The sequence below is a fragment of the Triticum aestivum genome, chromosome 3B (assembly GCF_018294505.1).
Source record: "Triticum aestivum cultivar Chinese Spring chromosome 3B, IWGSC CS RefSeq v2.1, whole genome shotgun sequence".
NCBI lineage: Eukaryota > Viridiplantae > Streptophyta > Magnoliopsida > Poales > Poaceae > Triticum > Triticum aestivum.
Window position 1 is genome coordinate 402,522,953 of NC_057801.1, and position 19,305 is coordinate 402,542,257.

Sequence of the window (19,305 nt, forward strand, 5' to 3'; positions counted from 1 at the left end):
GTCATGGATCATCCAACATGTTGAGCTTGCCTTTCCCTCTCATGCTAGCCAAATTCCTTGAACCAAGTAGAGATACTACTTGTGCTTCCAAATATCCTTAAACCCAGTTTTGCCATGAGAGTCCACCATATCTACCTATGGATTGAGTAAGATACTTCAAGTAAGTTGTCATGTTGCATGCAATAAAAATTGCTTTCTAAATATGTATGACTTATTAGTGTGGAGAAAATAAGCTTTATACGATCTTGTGATATGGAAGTATTAAAAGCGACGGACTGCATAATAAAGGTCCGCATCACAAGTGGCAATGTAAAGTGACGTTCTTTTGCATTAAGATTTCGTGCATCCAACCATAAAAGCACATGACAACCTCTGCTTCCCTTCTGCGAAGGGCCTATCTTTTATTCTATTCTTATACATTATGCAAGAGTCATGGTGATCTTCACCTTTCATTTTTACATTTTATCCTTTGGCGCACCTTGTGTTGGAAAGATCCTGATATATATCCAATTGGATGTAAGTTAGCATGAAATATTATTGTTGACATTACCCTTGAGGTAAAAGGTTGGGAGGCAACACTATAAGCCCCTATCTTTCTCTGTGTCCGATTAAAACTCCATACCCACACTACAAAAAAAAGACACATCCGTGACATTTTGGGCCGAATGAAATTTTTTCCTGTCATACTTATGACACTTCTATGACGATAATTGTGACAAAACCCGGTATCATCATAGATGTGGTGGGCACCTACTTCTATGACAAAAAACCATGACAAAAAATGGGTTTTTCATCCTGGGCGGGCCGGAGACGTAGCTGCATGACATTCTTTGGGCCGTCCATGATGGAAAAAACCGTGGTAGAAGCAAGGGCGAGGAAAATTTCGGGGAGTTCCTGGTTACGGTGGGTGGTCGGAGGCCGAGCGATGCTCGTTTCTCTTGTACACGTACGCACGTGTGTGCGAGGCATTGGGCTCTAACTGAACCCGAGCGAGGCGTCGCCTAACTGAACCCGAGCGATTGCACTGCACGCTACGCGCTACTGAACCCGAGCAATCGAGCGATTCCTTCGCTACTCCTGCTAACTAAAGCTGATCGATGCTTCCTCTGGATGAACAGTGAGCGTTGCAGGGGGGCTGGACGAACAGTGAGCGTTGTAGGGGGGTTTGGATGAACAGTGAGCGGTGGGGGTGGATGAACAGGACCCCGTGGCGTTGCCTCTGGATGAATAGGACCCCGATTGATCGAGCCGATTGGGGCTGGATGAACAGGACCCCGTGGAGGGCTGGATGAACAGGACGACCCTATGGAGGGCTGGATGAACAGTATATAGTGGAGGGGTGAATGAACAGTAGCCCGTGGAGGGGTGGTTGAATATGAGCCCATGGAGAGGGTTGGTTGAACAGTAGCCTGTGGAGTAGCATGTGGTGGAGGCTGAATGAACAGGAGCCCGTGGATGAACAGTCGCAGGTGGAGGCTAGAGGAGGTCGACGGTGGATGAACAGTAGCTCGTGGAGGCTGGAGGAGGTCGACGGTGAAGATGAATAGTATCTCATGGAGTCCCGTTTTGTGGTACGCCACACCCCTCCCGATGAACAGGACCCCCGTTTCGACCGTAGCGCTCCAACACAAGTCCATTTCGTCCGTTTTGCGGTACGCCACACCCCTCCCGATCAATAGGACCCCGTTTCGACCGTAGGAGGTCTGTTTCCTCCGTTTTGTAGTACGCCAGACCCCTCCCGATGAACAGGATCCCGTTTCGAACGTGGCTGGTCGAAAACAAGGCCATCTCCTCCGTTCTGCGGTATGCCAGGCCTCGTTTTCATCGCCTGTTCCGTCCAAGCCCTCCCGATGAACACGACGATGCATTCCGTTCTGACCCAGGCGGTTGGCTCCCCATGAACACGACGACGACGCTGTTTCTCCATTCCGACCCAGCCATGTACACGAGCCCTGGTCATACGTATGCGCGAGTAGACGTTCGAGACCCCGCCTGTATGTACACATACGTGGCCGTATTTTCTTTCTTGCACACTGGTCGCTGTACGTACGTGTACATGCTACATGCACGCCTCTACTACGACACGTGGGCGCCTCTACATCCACCAGTATGTCCGTACACGTTCGAGACCGGAATGACAACGCTACGTACGCTTGGACCAGGTGGGTCCCGACTGTCAGGTACTTCCTTGCGTGCGAAGATGTACCTGGTGGGTCCCAACAGTCAGGTGGGCGAATCGTTTTTCTTTTTGCCTGGACGCACTTCCTTGCGTGCAAAGGTGTAGCTGGTGGGTCCCAGCAGTCAGTTTTTTTTGTGAAATATGGTGGCCCGTCTGGTGGGTCCCTGCTGTCAGGTGGAGGAAAAATTATTTTGCGCGTAATAAGGAGGCACTTCCTTGCGGCCACCGTGGACCCAGTTGTCAGCCTCTCCACGTACAGTACTCTTCCGATGGAAGTCGTTCCTTGACCATGTTGACCATGCTGCGTGGAGAGCACTAGGGCGATGGACGACAGCGAGGCCTAGGAAGGGAATGATGTAGAGACGGGGAAGACGCGGTAGTGGAAGCCCGCGCGAAGAGGAGTACGTGGGTTCACTGGTTCAGCTGCGGTGTGAGGCTGATGTCGCTGCAGGGCCTGGCCAGCGGTGGGAATAGTAGGGGCGGTGAGGCCTCCGTGGCAGCACAGCCGGCCATGAGAGTCAGGAGCATGCGACACGACCAGCGCTGCTTTGGGCAGCTAGAAAAAGAAGATCAGAGGTTGAAGAAGCACTACGGCCGTTGGATGGACATCGTACGGTCACTAGAGGTAGAATCGTTCATATTGACTAAGTTGACAAAGCCCGCCATCCCCGTCAACTTAGTAGGCCCACAAGTCAGCCTCCCACCAAGGTAGGTCCCAGCTAGCAGGGGGAGTATTCATTTTTTTTGTGCGTAATAAGGTGGCACTTCCGGTGAGTCCGAGCTGACAATGGGGGGAACGTATTTTTCGCGAAATATGGTGGCCCGTCGGTGGGTCCCAGCAGTCAGGGGGACATGTTTTTTTCGTGAAATATTGGTGGCCCGTCCGGTGGGTCCCTGCTGTCAGGTGGAGGAATAATTATTTTCCGCATAATAAGGAGGCACTTCCTTGCGGCTGCCGTGGACCCAGCAGTCAGCCTCTCCACGTACAGTACTCTTCCGATGGAAGTCGGTCGTTGACCACATTGACCATGCCGTGCCGAGAGCACCACGGCGGTGGACGACGGCGAGGCCTAGGAAGGGGACGACGCGGAGCCGGGGAAGACGCGGCTGTGGATGCCCACGCGGAGAGGAGTACGAGGGTTCATTGGTTTGGCTGTGGTGTGAGGCTGCCGTCGCCGCAGAATAACAAGGGGTGTGGGTGAGTGGAGGGATGGCCTGGCCAGTGGTGGGAGCAGTATGGGGGCAGTGAGGCCTTCGCGGTAGCACAGCCAGCCACGAGAGGCAGGAGCAGGCGGCACGACCGGCGCTGCTTTGGGCGGCTGGAGCAAGAAGACCATAGGTTGAAGAAGCACTATGGCCGTTGGATGGACATCATACAGTTACTGGAGTATTGACTAAGTTGACAAAGCCCTCTGTCCCCGTCAACTTAGTAGGCCCACAAGTCAGCCCAACAATATGGTGGGTCCCAGCTAGCAGGGTGTATTCATTTTTTTGGGCATAATAAGGAGGCATTCCTTGCATGCGAAGATATAGCTGGTGGGTCCGACCTGTCAGCGGGAGGAACGTTTTTTCGTCAAATACAGAGGCCCTTCCTGTGGGTCCTAGATGTCAGGTGGAGAAATCATTAATTTGCGTGTAATAAGGAGGCATTTCCTTGCGTGCGGCTGTGCACCCAACTCTAAGCCTCTCCACGTACAGTCCACTTCCGATGTGAGAGCACCAGGGCGGTGGACGACAGCGAGGCCTAGGAAGGGAACGACATGGAGCTAGGGAATACTCGGCAGTTGTTTCCCACATGGAGGAGTACGAGGGTTTACTAGTTCGTCTGCCGTCCCCGGAGAATAACAATAGGTGTGGGTTAGTAGAGGGATGGCTAGGCCAGCGATGGGAGTATGGTGGGGCCGTGAGGCCTGCGCGGCAGCATAGCCGGCCGCGAGAGGAGGAGCAGGTAGTCCCGCCGGCGCTTGTTTGAGCGGCTGGAGCATGAAGAGCAGAGATTGAAGAAGCACGACAGCCGTTGGATGGACATCCAACAGTCACTACTCTCGTGTGTTGACTAAGTTGATAGGGCGTTGCGTGTGCGTCAACCTTTTTTTTATGAAAGCATACGCGTCAACCTGTAGTAGGCACACAAGTCAGCCTCAAATCTGTGGAAAACAGCATACATCCCATCTGCCATTATTTCTAATAATGTACAACCCATTTGCTAATTCTTAAGAAATTTTTTGGAACCCATCTTCTTTTTGTTAGCATTACACCCCATATTGTGGCCACAGTTAAAAAGTATACGAAATTTTGCATATTTCGGTGTGGTCAACTATTGTTAATCAAGAAATATCGATTCACATTCAAACTATTTTGAAAAATAATTTATATAAATATAAAATCCAAATAATTTTCCACGCATAAAAATCAATGGAACTTAAAATCTTGTAATGAAAAAAAATTGAAACTAATTCCCGGTTTGATTTGTTTTAAAAATGTACAACCCATTTCTGGGCAAACCGAATGAAACTCTCCTCGTCTTGAAAGATTTGCAGCCCAGCAGGGAACACAACTAGGCTCATGATGTGGTAAACATAAATAAAACCCTGGCTAGACGGGCCATAGCCCCCGCACAGCCCCGTTGTTACCCTGATCCGTCGCTAAAACTAGTATAAATAACAACTGCTTGTTCCTCAAAAAAAACTGCGCGACCTGCTGGGTCCCTGGTGTCAGCCGCTCGTAGTGTAATTCTCTCATTTATTGACTATGTTGACAATGGCGTGAGCCCCAGATGTCCAACCGTTAGGAGGAACCATATTTTTGGGCTTGTAATATAGAGGCACTTACTTGCGTACTGCCATGACGCTGGTGGGTCCCTATTGTCATCCTCTCCATGTACAGTCATCTCCTTGTTCCTCTCGGTTGTTGACGACGTTGATAACGCAAGAGGGCGGCGCACCGCGAACGGTGAGCGAACCAAGGCAGCAAGGCGGAGGACGACGGCGAGGCCTCGGACGGAACGAACATGAGCCGTGGAAGATGCGCCGGTCCAGTCGCAGGCGGAAGGGAGTACGAGGGTTGACTGGTTCGGGTGCGGGTGCGTGGTTGAGCTGATGTTGCTGGAGAATAACAGGACGTGTGGGGGAATAGAGGGGGGGACTGGCCAATGTTGGAGGGTACGTATGGTAGGGCGGCGGAGGCGCAGCCAGCCATGGGAGGCCGGAGCAGGCGGAGCCAACGGGGTGGTTTGGTTTGGGCGGCTGGAGGAAGAAGATGACAAGAGATAGAAGATACACGACAGATGTTGGATGTCAATCCAACGGCTGGTAGGCAGAATCATTTGTTGACTGGCTAGTAAGTCGACACCACCTTGGATAGGCTATTTCCTCGCGGGTCCCAAATATCAGAATCCAAATCTGTCACGGTCATGCAGCCTTTCCTATGAAAATTTATAGCCCATTTGATGTGCTAGTTCGAAATAAGTTTGTGGGTGCTGGTGGGGGCTAATCACTTGGCTTCTGTAATGCACAGTGAGCTCAAGCAGCCGGCAAGAGTGATGTTATTTCCCTTGGTTGGGATTTGTTACAATATTTCACTCTAAATTAAACGAATGGCAAGCCATTTGCCTTGTTTCAAAGAAAATATGACAGTCACAACCGAGTTGAAAAGGGAGGGAAGATCTAACTCCAGCTTACAAACTGTACAAAAGCATGAGGGTTAATTGTTCATCAGGTTTACAAAAAAACCAGGTTGAAAAGGGCAACAACATCTAACTCCAGCACTGTTTTCGGCAGTTACAGTCAAATGGATCGGTCAGGTCCATAGAATGAACATCCTGCATTATGACCACAATATGTTGTAAATAGAAGCCCGGCACGTTCAGAAGCTCCTTTGCCCACCTGAAACTCCTTTTTTTGCTCTTCGACTTACCCATCCATCAAAACCATGCTGCTGATAAACTTAAGCCTGATGGACAATAGTAACCTCGCATTTAGCAGGAAGAATGTGACAAATCTAATGTTTGCACGATGGCTACATATCGTTCTAGCGTTATTGTCTTCAATCGAATCTCATGAGAAGTGAGAAAATCCCGATGCTTATGAATCCACCGATTGGTTATAACGTTCTTACCCCGTCCTGTTGCCTAAATAGACATGAAGAATGAAAACAGTTAAGGTCTAAAAAAAAGAGTGTCGAAAGACCAACAGCTGAACGGTTAATTCTAGTACACTATATGCGGGCTTCCAATTTGCGTGAAATTATCACCTTTATATACAACTTCTCCAGACATGGAAAGCATTGCAGCAAGCCAATAATCTTGTTCAGATCAAAACTATTCATTTGGATATATAAGATCTTGACAGAATCCAGCACCATTGATAGGCCATCCATGGAGAAACTCTTCATTGAGCATAGAACATAATATTAGTAGAAAATGTTGTCACACCCCTGGTCCTGTTATGCACTAGGCTAGACCTCATGTGAGCATCATGTTTTAATTCAAATGAAATTTGAATTGAGGAATTTTCAAAGCCTCAGAAACCTTCTAAAAATGATCAACATTAAAATCTCCTCAAAGAAGTCCAAGGAAATGTTCCTCTTAGTCTCTGAAAATATTGCAAAGAGGTAAAACTCAAAACAATATTTTTGGTATCTCAGAGTTAATTATTTTGGGCCTTTGAATTAAATAAATAGCTATTTGCATTGGATATATATTTCATATATAAATAATATATGTCCAATAATTACTGGAACATTTTATGTGGTTTGGTATATTTTAACTCTAGCCACATAACTATTTTCAGGATTTTATAAAATGGTTTAGTATTTTACTAAACTAAAACAACACAGAACAAAATAGATAAATAAAAACAGAAATAGAAAGAGAGAGAAGGACTACCTGGCTCTCACCTGGTAGCCCACCTGGCCCAGCAGCACGGCCCAGCCCATCTCCACTTCCCCCCCTGTCGCCTTCCTCCTTGCGCCAGTAGGCACAGGCGCGTGGCCGACGCACGCCGGCGCACGCCCCGGCCACCTCCTGCTTGCCGCTCCACCTCGACACCCCGGACGCCTCCATGCGTGCCACGCCACCCCTCTGGAACTCCCTCACTCTCCCGAACTCTCCCCCCCCCTCCTCTGCTTCCTCTCTCCCTCACTCGCCCGAACGGACCCGTCGCCACCGACGCCGTTCGCCGCGGCCACAACCACCGCTTCGCCTCCCCGACGCCTCCCAAAGCTCCGCCGGTCCTCCCTCTTCCTCCTCACCAAGACGGAAGGCACCGGAAGCCCTGGATGGGGCCAGCTTCGCCGTTCCCCTCCTCGGCCACCGCGGATCGCCACCGTCAAATTCGTCCCCGTCCGGCCTCCCTCAAGCTCGCCGTCCACCTCTATAGGGTCTACGTGAGCTCTCCGTCCGTTTCCCCCTCTCTGTTTCGTCGTTCGCGCGCCGTAGCTAGGTTATCCACCAAGACCGAAACCCCATCGCCGCCGGCCATGGCGCCGCCGTGGCCAGGGCCACCGCAGCCCGCGCCTGAGCACGTCACCGTGCTCGGTGAACCCCCAGGAGCACGTAGCCCTCCTCGTTTACTCCTCTAGTGCGCCGTAGCTTCGCCACCGTTCGCGCCCGAACTCCGGCCACCGCGGAAGTGCTCGCCGCCGTCGTCTCCGGCCACCCCGCGGCCCCTCGTGCAGCCAGCTAGGTGCGGCCGTGTACGGGCTACCTTCTGGTGGCCTTCGCGCGTCCAGCCGCCGCCCGTAGCGCATCCCCGGTGAACATCCGCCGCGTTTCGGGTTGCCGCCGGCCGAACTCCGGTGGCTAGTGACGTGGCGCTGTCATTAGCCACTAATGACGCACTAACCAACCCCCTAGGCCACTGACTGTGGGCCCCACCCCTGGTCAAACCCAAGTCAGCGCTGGGTTTGACCGGGATTAGGTCCTGTGTCACTGACGTGTGGCCCCCACACGTCAGGTTTGACCCGAGCCAGCCCAGTTAACCCTGCTGACGTCACCGTGACGTGGTGCTGACGCCATAATTCATTTCTGGATTTATATTATTCAGGAAATTCCAGAAAATTGTAAAAACTTCTAAAAATCATAGAAATTCAACCGTAGCTCCAAATTAAATAATTTATATATGAAAAATTATCAGAAAAATTCAAGGAATCCATCTGTACCATTTTCATGCATGTTAGAACAACTTATAGCTGCTGTTTAGCACAAATCAATTAAATGGCATTTGAATAATCACATATGGAGTTTGAATTTGAATCTTGTATTCAAACCAACTTCATTTAATCTGTTGCTAGTTGCATTAGCCCAAAACAAATTCATTTTGCCATGTCATGATCATGCATCATATTGTGCATTGCATTGATTGTGTTCCCTTCTGTGTTGCCGGTACTTGTCCCCTCTCGATAGACGTGATACCGATGATGTGATCATTGACACTGATGAAGACTCAATGTTATCTTCAGACGTGCCAGGCAAGCAAAACCCCCTTGTTCATTCCGATAAAATCCCACTCTCTCGCTCCTGCTCTCTTTTACTGCATTAGGACAACACCGATTCATCTGTTACTTGCTGCGGTAGCCGAACCCCTTTATCCTTTGCATGACCTGTCATTGCCACAGTAAATAGATGAAACCCACTAGCATGAGTAGGAGTTGTTTGAGCCCTGTTGTGCCTACTCATTCATGCTTGTTTGTCATGCCTGCTACTGCTTAGAGTTGAGTCAGGTCTGATTCATCGGGGATGAATCAGAGGTGTGTGAACATGTCCTACTGTGTGTGAGCTAAGTGTGTGAACACGATTTGGTAAAGGTAGCGGTGAGAGGCCATGTAGGAGTACATGGTGGGTTGTCTCATTGAAGCCGTCCTCAGGAACCGAGTTCTGTGTTTGTGATCCATGATTTAGCTACTATCATGCATTGGGCCCGAAACCAATGGACCCTCTCGGCTTCTTAATCACCCTTGTCCTCTGTCCAGGAGTTGCAAGTAGTTTCTGGTGTTTGTAGTATGCTGGAGGCCGTGCGCAGCGCTGACCGTAGGGGTGGGCTGTGATGCGGTAGGCACGTGGCCGGGTAAACCGGGCACCCGTTTGGTGTCATGGAACCCTGTTCACATCGTTTGGGGCTGTGAGCGAAACTCCGGCCGGATCTCCTCATGGATGGAACCCGAATAGGCGATAAACCTGGACTAGAGACTTGAGTGTTTAGGCAGGCCGTGGCCGACACCCACGTTGGGCTTCCGCTTGAAGGTTGCCGAGTACATGTCATGTAAACGGCGGTAAGTGGTGAGAGCGTGTGTGAAGAAGTACACCCCTGCAGGGTTAATATGATCTATTCGAATAGCCGTGTCCGCGGAAAAGGACTTCTGGGTTGCTTATATCAGTTCATAGACAAGTGAAAGTGGATACTCTAAAATACGCAAGATAAGCATGAGTGCTATGGATGGCGTTCTCGTAGGGAGACGGGAGCGGTTCCATAGTGGTGTATTGGTTGGTGAATATGTGGACTCGTGTGCGCCACCTCAAAAGAGTTACTCGCAGTCGTAGTTTAGGATAGCCACCGAGTCAAAGCTGGCTTGCTGCAGTTAAACCCCACCACCCCTTTGTTGATAATGATGCATATGTAGATAGTTCTGATGTAAGTCTTGCTGGGTACATTTGTACTCACGTTTGCCTATTTTATGTTTTTGTAGAGAGACTTCGGTCTCGCTAGTAGTTCCGCGTGGACTTCGACGTTTAGCTTGTTACCTCAGCTACGATCTTGTGCCTCAGTAGGATTGGTAGATAGTCAGGCTTCTCAGCCTTTTTCATTTATAGATGTCTGTACTCAGACATGTTAAGCTTCCGCATGTGCTTTGACTTGTATGCTCTTATTGTTGGGTCATAAGACCCATGTTTGTAATATCTCGCTCCTCGGAGCCTATTGAATATTTACTTGTGTCATAGAGTCAGGTTGTGATGCCTTGTTGTATTTGCACATATCGAGCATATTGTGTGTATGATTGAAATGCTTGGTATGTGTGCGATCTGACTATCTAGTTGTTTATCCTTAGTAGCCTCTCTTACCGGGAAATGTCTCCTAGTGTTTCCACCGAGCCATGGTAGCTTGCTACTGCTCCGGAACACTTAGGCTGGCCGGCATGTGTCTTTCCTCATTCCTGTGTCTGTCCCTTCGGGGAAATGTCACACATTCAGTACCGGAGGCCTGTTAGCCCGCTACAGCCCAGTTTACCGGAGTCCTGCTAGCCCAGTGCTACAGCCCGGACCCACTTGCTGATGACCGACACGTTCGATGCTGGGTCATGGATGCCTGTCCCTGTAAGTCTGTGCCACTTTGGGTTTACGACTAGCCATGTCAGCCCGGACTCCTTATCATATGGATGCTAGCGACACTATCATATACGTGTGCCAAAAGGCGCAAACGGTCCTGGGCAAAGGTAAGGCGACACCCGTGGGAATACCGTGCGTGAGGCCGCAAAATGATATGAGGTGATACATGCTAGATCGATGTGGCATTGAGTCGGGGTCCTGACAAATGTGTACTCCAAGATGATATATAACTTATGCACAGAAATTTAAAATGCAGCTTATGGTTACAAGTGTAGATGATAATATAAAGTACCTGAAGAACTGTGGAGCCAAACACCATATTGAAATGAGCATAGAGATCATGTATTACACCCAACGTCTCCAGTTTAGGCGCAGAGAGGACGGTTATTTGCAATGGTGAATAACTAGAATCAAGGATCAACCTTTGAAGTGAAGGGGCATCTTGGATGATGAGCTGCCTTCCGTCAAAAGAAATTCCAATTCTTACAAGGTTAGGCGACTTTATTTGGAGTCAAATGATTCTAACTGTGAAAACAAGCACCAAGCACTCCAGGGCAGGGCAACTGGAGTGGATGATGTTGTGCAATGAGGCCTCCGATATACGAACCCACACAAGTGAAAGTTTCTTGAGAAATGGGAGTCGAAGGTTTAGTACCAGATTGTCTGGTAGGTAGCACGGCGCAAAGGTGGCGGTGTGGAGAGAGGAGGAAATCCGCGAGATGGACATCGGTGCTGAGGGCACAAGTTCATGGCATTCGGTATGTGGTATGTGATTTCCAGGGGAATAGTAGAACTCAAGCAGCTGTAGTTCTGTGAATTCAGGGGATTTCAGCCAGGCGTCCACCATGCAGGGCACGGTATGCTTGCTCAGGTAGCATGACGGGATGCAGAGGCTTTGAACGGAGCCCTGATGGGAGGAGATGATGGCTCTGTGGATTTCAAAATCATTGAAGAGAGATAGCTGACGACAGTCTAGATTAAGGGGCACGGCGCGCCATAGAGGGCGCCACCGAATTGAGAGGACTTGGGTGTGGCAACAATCCTTGGTGGGGAGAAGCGAGATGATCTCCCCAAGGATGGTGTCCGGAGATTGCTGATGCGGTCCACCTGATATTCTACGGGTTCCTGGGATTTGGTGGGGGCGGGGTCGCTGCTTCTCCCTATGCTGCCGGGTGCGGGATCTACAACAGGTGTCGCCGTTGGCGGGAGCCTCATCTTCTTGGCCCTGGGGTCAGGCGACTCCATTTTCCTCGAGGGTGTCGCGTCACGCTCACGGATTTGGGCATAGTAATGAATGACGAGCCTAGTTGTAGTGTGAGTGAAGAAGAAGGGGAGTTGGGGGTTTTCTTTAGTAGTGAGGAAGAAGGGGAGCTGGGGATTTCTGTAGGAGTGAGGTGAGGAATTTGGGGGTACGAGTGGAGCAAGCTGACGTGAGGTGGGTGGGACCGAGGAGGAAGAAGAGCACCCAGTTTTTTTGGGGGCGGTGTGCTGGGTGTGGGTAGCGCCTCTCATTCAGTAAATATATGGGCTTTTGGATTGATTTTACTATTTACTAGTGTGGATGGCCTGTTTTGTCTTGGCCCGAGAGAAACAATTACTACTAGTATAGTGGATACACTCTACAGCTACCCAGAAAAACAATTACTACTAGTACAGTGGAGACACTCTACCGCTTCTGGCTCCTCCTAGGTCATTGAAACATCTCCCTCTACTGAATGTCATTATACTTTTGTTCACCGACATGCGGGCCATGCAGCACGCGGGCCCAAATGCCATCCACCAAATTAGAAGGCAAGTATCCAGGTGGAGAGTCACCCCGGTCGTAGCGCGACAATAACGAGCCATCGTATCACAAAACCCCACCTCCCCGCAGTGTAAGTTTGACGGACGAATCAACCATCATTTCACTCTTCACTGAATCCCCTTCTCCCTCACCGTCTTCAAGGAAGGCAACACTCGCATCTGCCACTGTTCTTCTCTCCCAATGAAGGGAAGGTAAGAGGGTCCGTGATGTTGGTATATTTTCATTCAGAAAAAAAAGAACTTTTGCAAAGCACTAACTGATCCTCACTCTATTTTTTGTTTCATTATCATTGCGATTGTGTTTTCCTTTCAGTGGTCTCCTAGTATTCGTCAGTTTCATGATGGACCAAGGAGAACCAGGCAAAGATACTGGAGCAGACGCGGGACGCTGATCCCCACAAGACAGAGAGCTCCAAGAAGATGGAGGCAGCCACCGAACCGACCCCAGATACGCTCTCTATCATCTCCGGATGAAGATCCCCCGAAGATGAGCTCTGTTGAGAAGGGCTGAGATCCGAACTACAAGGTAATATTTCGGTTATCTTCATCAGAAATAGGGCAGGGATATCCTTCATTTTAAAATAAACTCCCCTTTTACTTACGGCTCGGTGGAGGGCTGACCCCCTTGGGGGCATAAAGCGGCCGAGGCATCTCTTGGCGCAGGACCCTCTAACGAAGATTTCTTCCCCCGCTTTGAGACCATGGTCTCTGGGTCTTCAGAGGTGGTCCTCTTCTTCCCTTTGATGGAGGGATTCTCGATCCCTCCTTTCCTGACAGCCTCCTTCGCGAAGGCGGTAGCTTCCTTGTTCCCCCCCTTCACCTTCTTCCGAAGGTGCAGCCTCTAGCATCCTGGTTAACACGGGATCCGGCGTGGTCTCAGGGAGGGGGGCCGGACACCTGATTAACTTTGCTTTCGCTATCCACTCCTGTTCAAGGAATAGCCCTTTTAAAAGGCAAGTTCGTGATAAATATGGGATAGCGTGTCCGGGTACAGGGCTACTTACTTGAGTATCCGGGCGATTACAGCTCAGACCTGCGTCCTCGGTCAAGTCCGGACACATCGTTTGTGATCCGAAGAGAAGCTTGTACATCTTCACGGGCGTCACGCCCATAAAATGTTGGAGAGCTTGTGGTCCCTCCGGGTTAAATTCCCACAGGCGGAGGGGGCGACGTTTGCAGGGTAGGATGCGGCAAATCAGCATGACCTGCGCTACTACGACCAGAGTGATCTCTCTCTCTAGGAGATCTTGAATGTGGCCCTAAAGCAAGGGCACGTCCTTGGATGGCCCCCAGTTAAGTCCTTTATTGACCCATGACGCCGGCCGCGATGGAGGACCCGAGCGGAAGGCAGGTGGCGCCACCCATTTGGTGCCCCTGGGAACTATGATATAAAACCACTCTCATTGCCATAGGCCGAGATCCTTTTGAAAAGAGCCCTCGGGCCACGGAGGATCGGCATTCTTGCTTATAACAACCCCTCTGCACTTTGCATGCTGCCCCTTGATCATCTTCGGCTCCACCTTGAAGGTCTTGAGCCAGAATCCGAAGTGAGGGGTAATGCGGAGGAAGGCTTCACATATGACAATGAACGATGAGATCTGGAGGATGGACTACGGATCCAAGTCATGAAATTCCAGCCCATAATAAAACATGAGCCCCCTCACGAAGGGGTCCATCAGGAAGCCTAGCCCCCGAAGAAAGTGAGACGCGAACACCACGCTTTCGCCAGGCTTGGGAGTGGGAATAACCTGCCCTTGGGCAGGCAGCCTATGCAAAATTTCGCCGGTTAGATACCTGGCATCTCTTAGCTTTAGCACATCTTCTTCCGTAATGGAGGAAGGCACCCACCGGCCTTGCAGGTCGGAGCCGGACATCATCGAAGGTCCGAAGCGCCTGAATCTGGAGCTTTGGGTGTTGGAACTCAAGGCGAGGGGCGGATTCGATTGAGATTGAAAGAAAAAAGTGGAGCCTTGGTCTCTTTATGAAGAGGTTGAATACCAAGAGCCTTCCCCGTGACCGTTCGGGACTCGCCTTCGATAGAGGAGACGTGCCAACGAGCACGATTGGGTAACCCACGCCCGTATTAATGAGAATCCCGGAATAAGGGGACATGATCTCTGCTTTGAAAAGATGTGCCAAGGAAACCGCCTCGCTAAACGCACTGAGGTGGGACAGTAAAAACGATTCAAATAAAGGCTTGGCCGTGGTGTGATGTCACTCCACGGAATACGTCAGCAGATTGAATTTGTGTAAATATTATTCTCTCTACGGTGGTATGTGGAACTTATTTTGCAGAGCCAGACACTATCCTTGTGTTCAAAATCTTCTATGAAGTATTCGGAGGAGGAACCCGCCTTGCAATGCCGAAGACAATATGCGCGCCGGACTCGTCGTCATTGAAGCCTGGTTCAGGGGCTACTGAGGGAGTCCTGGATTAGGGGGTGTCCAGATAGCCGAACTATTACCGTTGGCCGGACTCCTGGACTAAGAAGATACAAAATTGAAGACTTCATCCCGTGTCCGGATGGGACTTTCCTTGGCGTGGAAGGCAAGCTTGGCGATACGGATATGTAGATCTCCTACCATTGTAACCGACTCTGTGTAACCCTAACCCTCTTCAGTGCCTATATAAACCGGAGGGTTTTAGTCCGTAGGACGAACAACACTAATACCATAGGCTAGCTTCTAGGGTTTAGCCTCTCTGATCTTGTGGTAGATCTACTCTTGTACTACCCATATCATCAATATCAATCAAGCAGGAGTAGGGTTTTACCTCCATCGAGAGGGCCCGAACCTGGGTAAAAACATCATGTCCCTTGTCTCCTGTTACCATCCGCCTAGACGCACAGTTCGGGACCCCCTACCCGAGATCCGCCGGTTTTGACACCGACAGCCGCCCCTTCCGGGGAGGCCGAAGGGTCCAAGAAGGGAAGGACCCTCCCTCTGGACCACTCCACAACCGCCGCCTACAGCGAGGAGGAGTGGCTACCCAGGGCCAAGCCCCTGGCGAAGTCATAAGTATTCGGATGCCATAATACTTCTTGCATGTTTTAGCTTTATGGCTTCTTATTATGTCAAGATATGTTTGTGCAGTCCGTCCAAAGCCCACATTGACTCATCCTCCTCGGATGGGTCCTTGAGCTCATCGGAGATGAACAGCTATTCGCTCCCGACGGCCTCCACTCCCCGGCCCACGGACGACATCGAAGTGTTGTCTCAGAGGATACCGGGCCAGGGAGAGATGGATCTGGAGGCGCCTTAGGGTGAAACCCCCGATGCCGGGCTCACTGGGGGGAAGATCCCTACAGATTCTGTTGAGGGGGGTCGCAACAGGCTTGGCCCCCAGCTGGATACTGCGCCGGAACCTCCAGTGGTTCCGGATTCAGGCAAGTACCCCCCGCCAAGGGGGGCGAGCCGCCTGTGCCGATGACCTCTGTCCATCCAGAGGCATCGGATAACTTGGTGGAAGCGCTTCAGAGAGCTTCCCTTGATGAAGGACACTGTGCTCTTATGAGTACGGTGATTGTGAAGGTTCAGTCTGCCAAAAGCGGATTGACCGAAGCCTGCGCCAACCTCCTGACTGTTTTTGAGGTAAGTAGTTTAGATTATGAGAAAGTATCACAGTATAGACAGTAGCCCCTGATGCTCTGTTTGGTGTTCGGGAAGAAAAGCCGAACAGAGGATCAAATATTACTCCCAGGAGTCTAATCATATTATGTCTACGTGAATAAGCAGGCGTTGCTGCTGGCCGCCGCCGCTGCCACTGCGGAGGTCTCCGGACTGAGGCAGAACCTGGGACGGGCCGAAGAAGAGTTCGGCCTCGTGAAGAGGCAGCTCGAGGAGAACAAAGGTAAGTAATACCCCGTCTCAATGTTATATAAAGGAAAAATCATTGATGCTAATAGAAGCACGATGAATTTTACTAGGGGCCACGACCGAAGTGGCGGCCCTTAAGAAGGCGTTGTCCGAGGCCGAAAACAAAGCGGCCAAGGAGCACACCGAGCGCGAAAAACAAGAGGCTCGGGTTGATGAGGTCCAGCAAGAACTCCAGGATTTCGTCAAAAAATGTGAGTCCTTGGAGCGTGACTCCAAGAGGCAATAGTCAGAGCTTGCGAAGGCCCGTCAGAGCACGCAAGACGCCAAGGTAGAAGCCCAGAAGGCCCTCCGGGAAATTGAGGCGGCCAAGAAGATAGCTGCGGGTAAGGCTTTCATTATTGAAAGCAAGCATGTGGAGGAGACTTTCCTTTTACTTACCTGAATTCGGAGCTCTCCAGGAGCATTCGCAGATCTGCCGCGTAGCATCTCTGATGCCGCAGAGTTCTACCGGGCTGAGGAGGGGAGCTCGACGAATAAGCTGTTTTGGTCCTAGTATATTGGGGCTAAGCATCCGATGCCCTTGAGCGACTAGCTGAAGCAACTGGTCGAACTTCACAAAGCGGCCAAATTGGCCATGAAGGACTTCATAGTCTGGCTGTGGCCTGGCGAGCCCCTGCCTAGCAACTACTTCAGCCTTGTCAAGCGGATGGTGAATGCATGTCCACGACTGGAAGTCGTTAAGTGGTTCGTCTGCATTGAGGGTGCGCGCAGGGCCTTGGCCCGTGCGGAAGTGCACTGCAGGAAGATGGACGCCGAGAAGCTGGTGACACAGGGGCCGCCAAAGGGCAAGGAGCATCGCCACCCCAAACAGTACTATGACAATGTCATTAAGGGTGCCCGACTTGTGGCGGATGAATGCACTAAGGATGTGCTGCTTGAATGAATGTACTCATGCCATCCTGTAATATGAAAACCAGTTCATTTGCGCTATATAGCGCTTGTTAATTTAAAATATTACCTTCTATGCGTCCATTTACAAAATCTTGAGAGTTGCCCAGTCGTCGGCTTATGCCCCCATGTAACTAGTACTGGGGTGTTCGGGATAAATATAAACACTCTTTATCCAAATTTTTGGTCCTTTTAAGGAGGTCATTAGTGCCACGAATGAGGCAATCGGACTATACGGCTTTATTACTCTCACTTAGCCATAGAAATCTACAATTTTAAATTTTGGCGAAGCCCCTAGTATCCGGAAAGCCGGACACGGGGCGCTATACACGCCTAAATCAGACGAGGCCGATTCCTCGCCTGAAGTGGAAAAAATCTTTAAGGATTTGAGACCTCTCGAATAGCGACCAGCTCTCACCTTATCATGACAATCAGTTTTTGGCTTTCTCTACTGAGGTGCTCATCCGGAAGAACCGGGTCACAATCGCAGTAGTTCTCCCTGTGCTACCTTAGCGGATATAGCAGAATGTAAGGTACCAAAACATAGGAGCCGTGCAAACCAAACTATTGATCCAAGACATGATTCGGAGCTGATGCATATAGTGCTATAAGTTTGGGGTGTCGCACTGTCGAAAGTGTTCGGACTTGTCTTGCCAGGTTGTGGGGTACTGAAGCCCCTGGCAAACTGGTCGTGCCAAAATGCACGGGTTTAATAAATAAGTAGTAAAGGAAAGGGGTAAATAAACGTAATAGCAAGCTGACGCTGTATACTATTTTCCCTTGTTATTCAAATGATACGTCAAAGCGTACATATACAGGTAGTGCGATAAGCAGAATAGGACTGTTTGACACATCCTAACTAGGAGCGGGCGGTATGCGGGTATGTAAAATAGGTATAACGATCGTTATCAGAGACCACCTGAGGATTCCCTTGTATGCCAAAGCTTCTTGTCCTCCTCGTGTGTCCTTCCCGCTATGTGTCCGATAGCCGGTCTTTTGGAAGAGCCTCCTCAAGATAGGGACCTGAAAGAAAAAAGGGGTGCAAGCGTGGGTCCCGAGGCGGTCGAACCGCATTGTGGACCATGTCATGGCCGTGCCTCCGCCTATGCCTAGGGTATTTTAAGTGTGTAGTTGTTTACACACGGCACAAATTTCGCCACTTGACTGGGACTAGGGCGAGGCCTAATTGCTAGTCGAGCTCTAGACGTGCCGGATGATCCTGTTGCGGAGTACTCCGGACTCACTTGACGGTATCCGGGTTCTTTATCACCGAATTGGTTGTTTGCCTAAGAAGGTTGTTTTGTACTTCCACCGCGAGGGCCGCAGTGTGCTCCTCCATGCAGAGCGAGCGCTTTGTGTTTCCATTAACTGTAATAACCCTGCGAGGTCCTGGCATTTTGAGCTTGAGGTATGCATAATGCGGTACCGCATTGAATTTGGTGAATGCGGTTCATTCAAGCAGTGCATGATAGCCACTGTGGAAGGGGACAATCTCAAAGATTAACTCCTCGCTTCAGAAATTGTCCGGAGATCCGAAGACCACTTCCAGTGTGATTGAGCCCGTACAACAGGCCTCCACACCGGGTATGACACCCTTGAAGGTGGTTTTTGTGGACTTGATCCTTGAGGGGTCAATGCCCATTTTGCGCACTGTATCCTGATAGAGCAGGTTTAGGCTGCTGCCACCGTCCATGAGGACTCGTGTGAGATGGAATCCGTCGATGCTGGGGTCAAGGACCAATGCGGCTGAACTGCCTTGACAGATACTGGTAGGATGGTCCCTGCGATTGAAGGTGATCGGACAAGAGGACCATGGGTTGAACTTTGGGGCGACTGGCTCCATCGCATAGACGTCCCTTATTGCACGCTTCCATTCCCGCTTGGGAATATGGGTTGCGTATATCATATTTACAGTTTTCACCTGGGGAGGGAATTTCTTCTGTCCTCCTGTGTTCGGCGGCTGGGGCTCCTCATCGTCATCGCTGTGTAGCCCCTTATCCTTTGTTTTCGGCATTTAACTTGCCGGCCTATTTAAACACCAAGCATTCCCTGTTGGTGTGGTTGGCTGGTTTAGCGGGGGTGCCGTGAATTTGACATGAGCGATCAAGTATGTGGTCCAAACTGGACGAGCCCGGACTGTTTCTTTTGAATGGCTTTTTCCGCTGTTTAGATTTAAAGCCTCTGAATCTGGCATTGACTGTCGTGTCTTTGGCATTGTCGCCATTGTTGCGATGCTTAT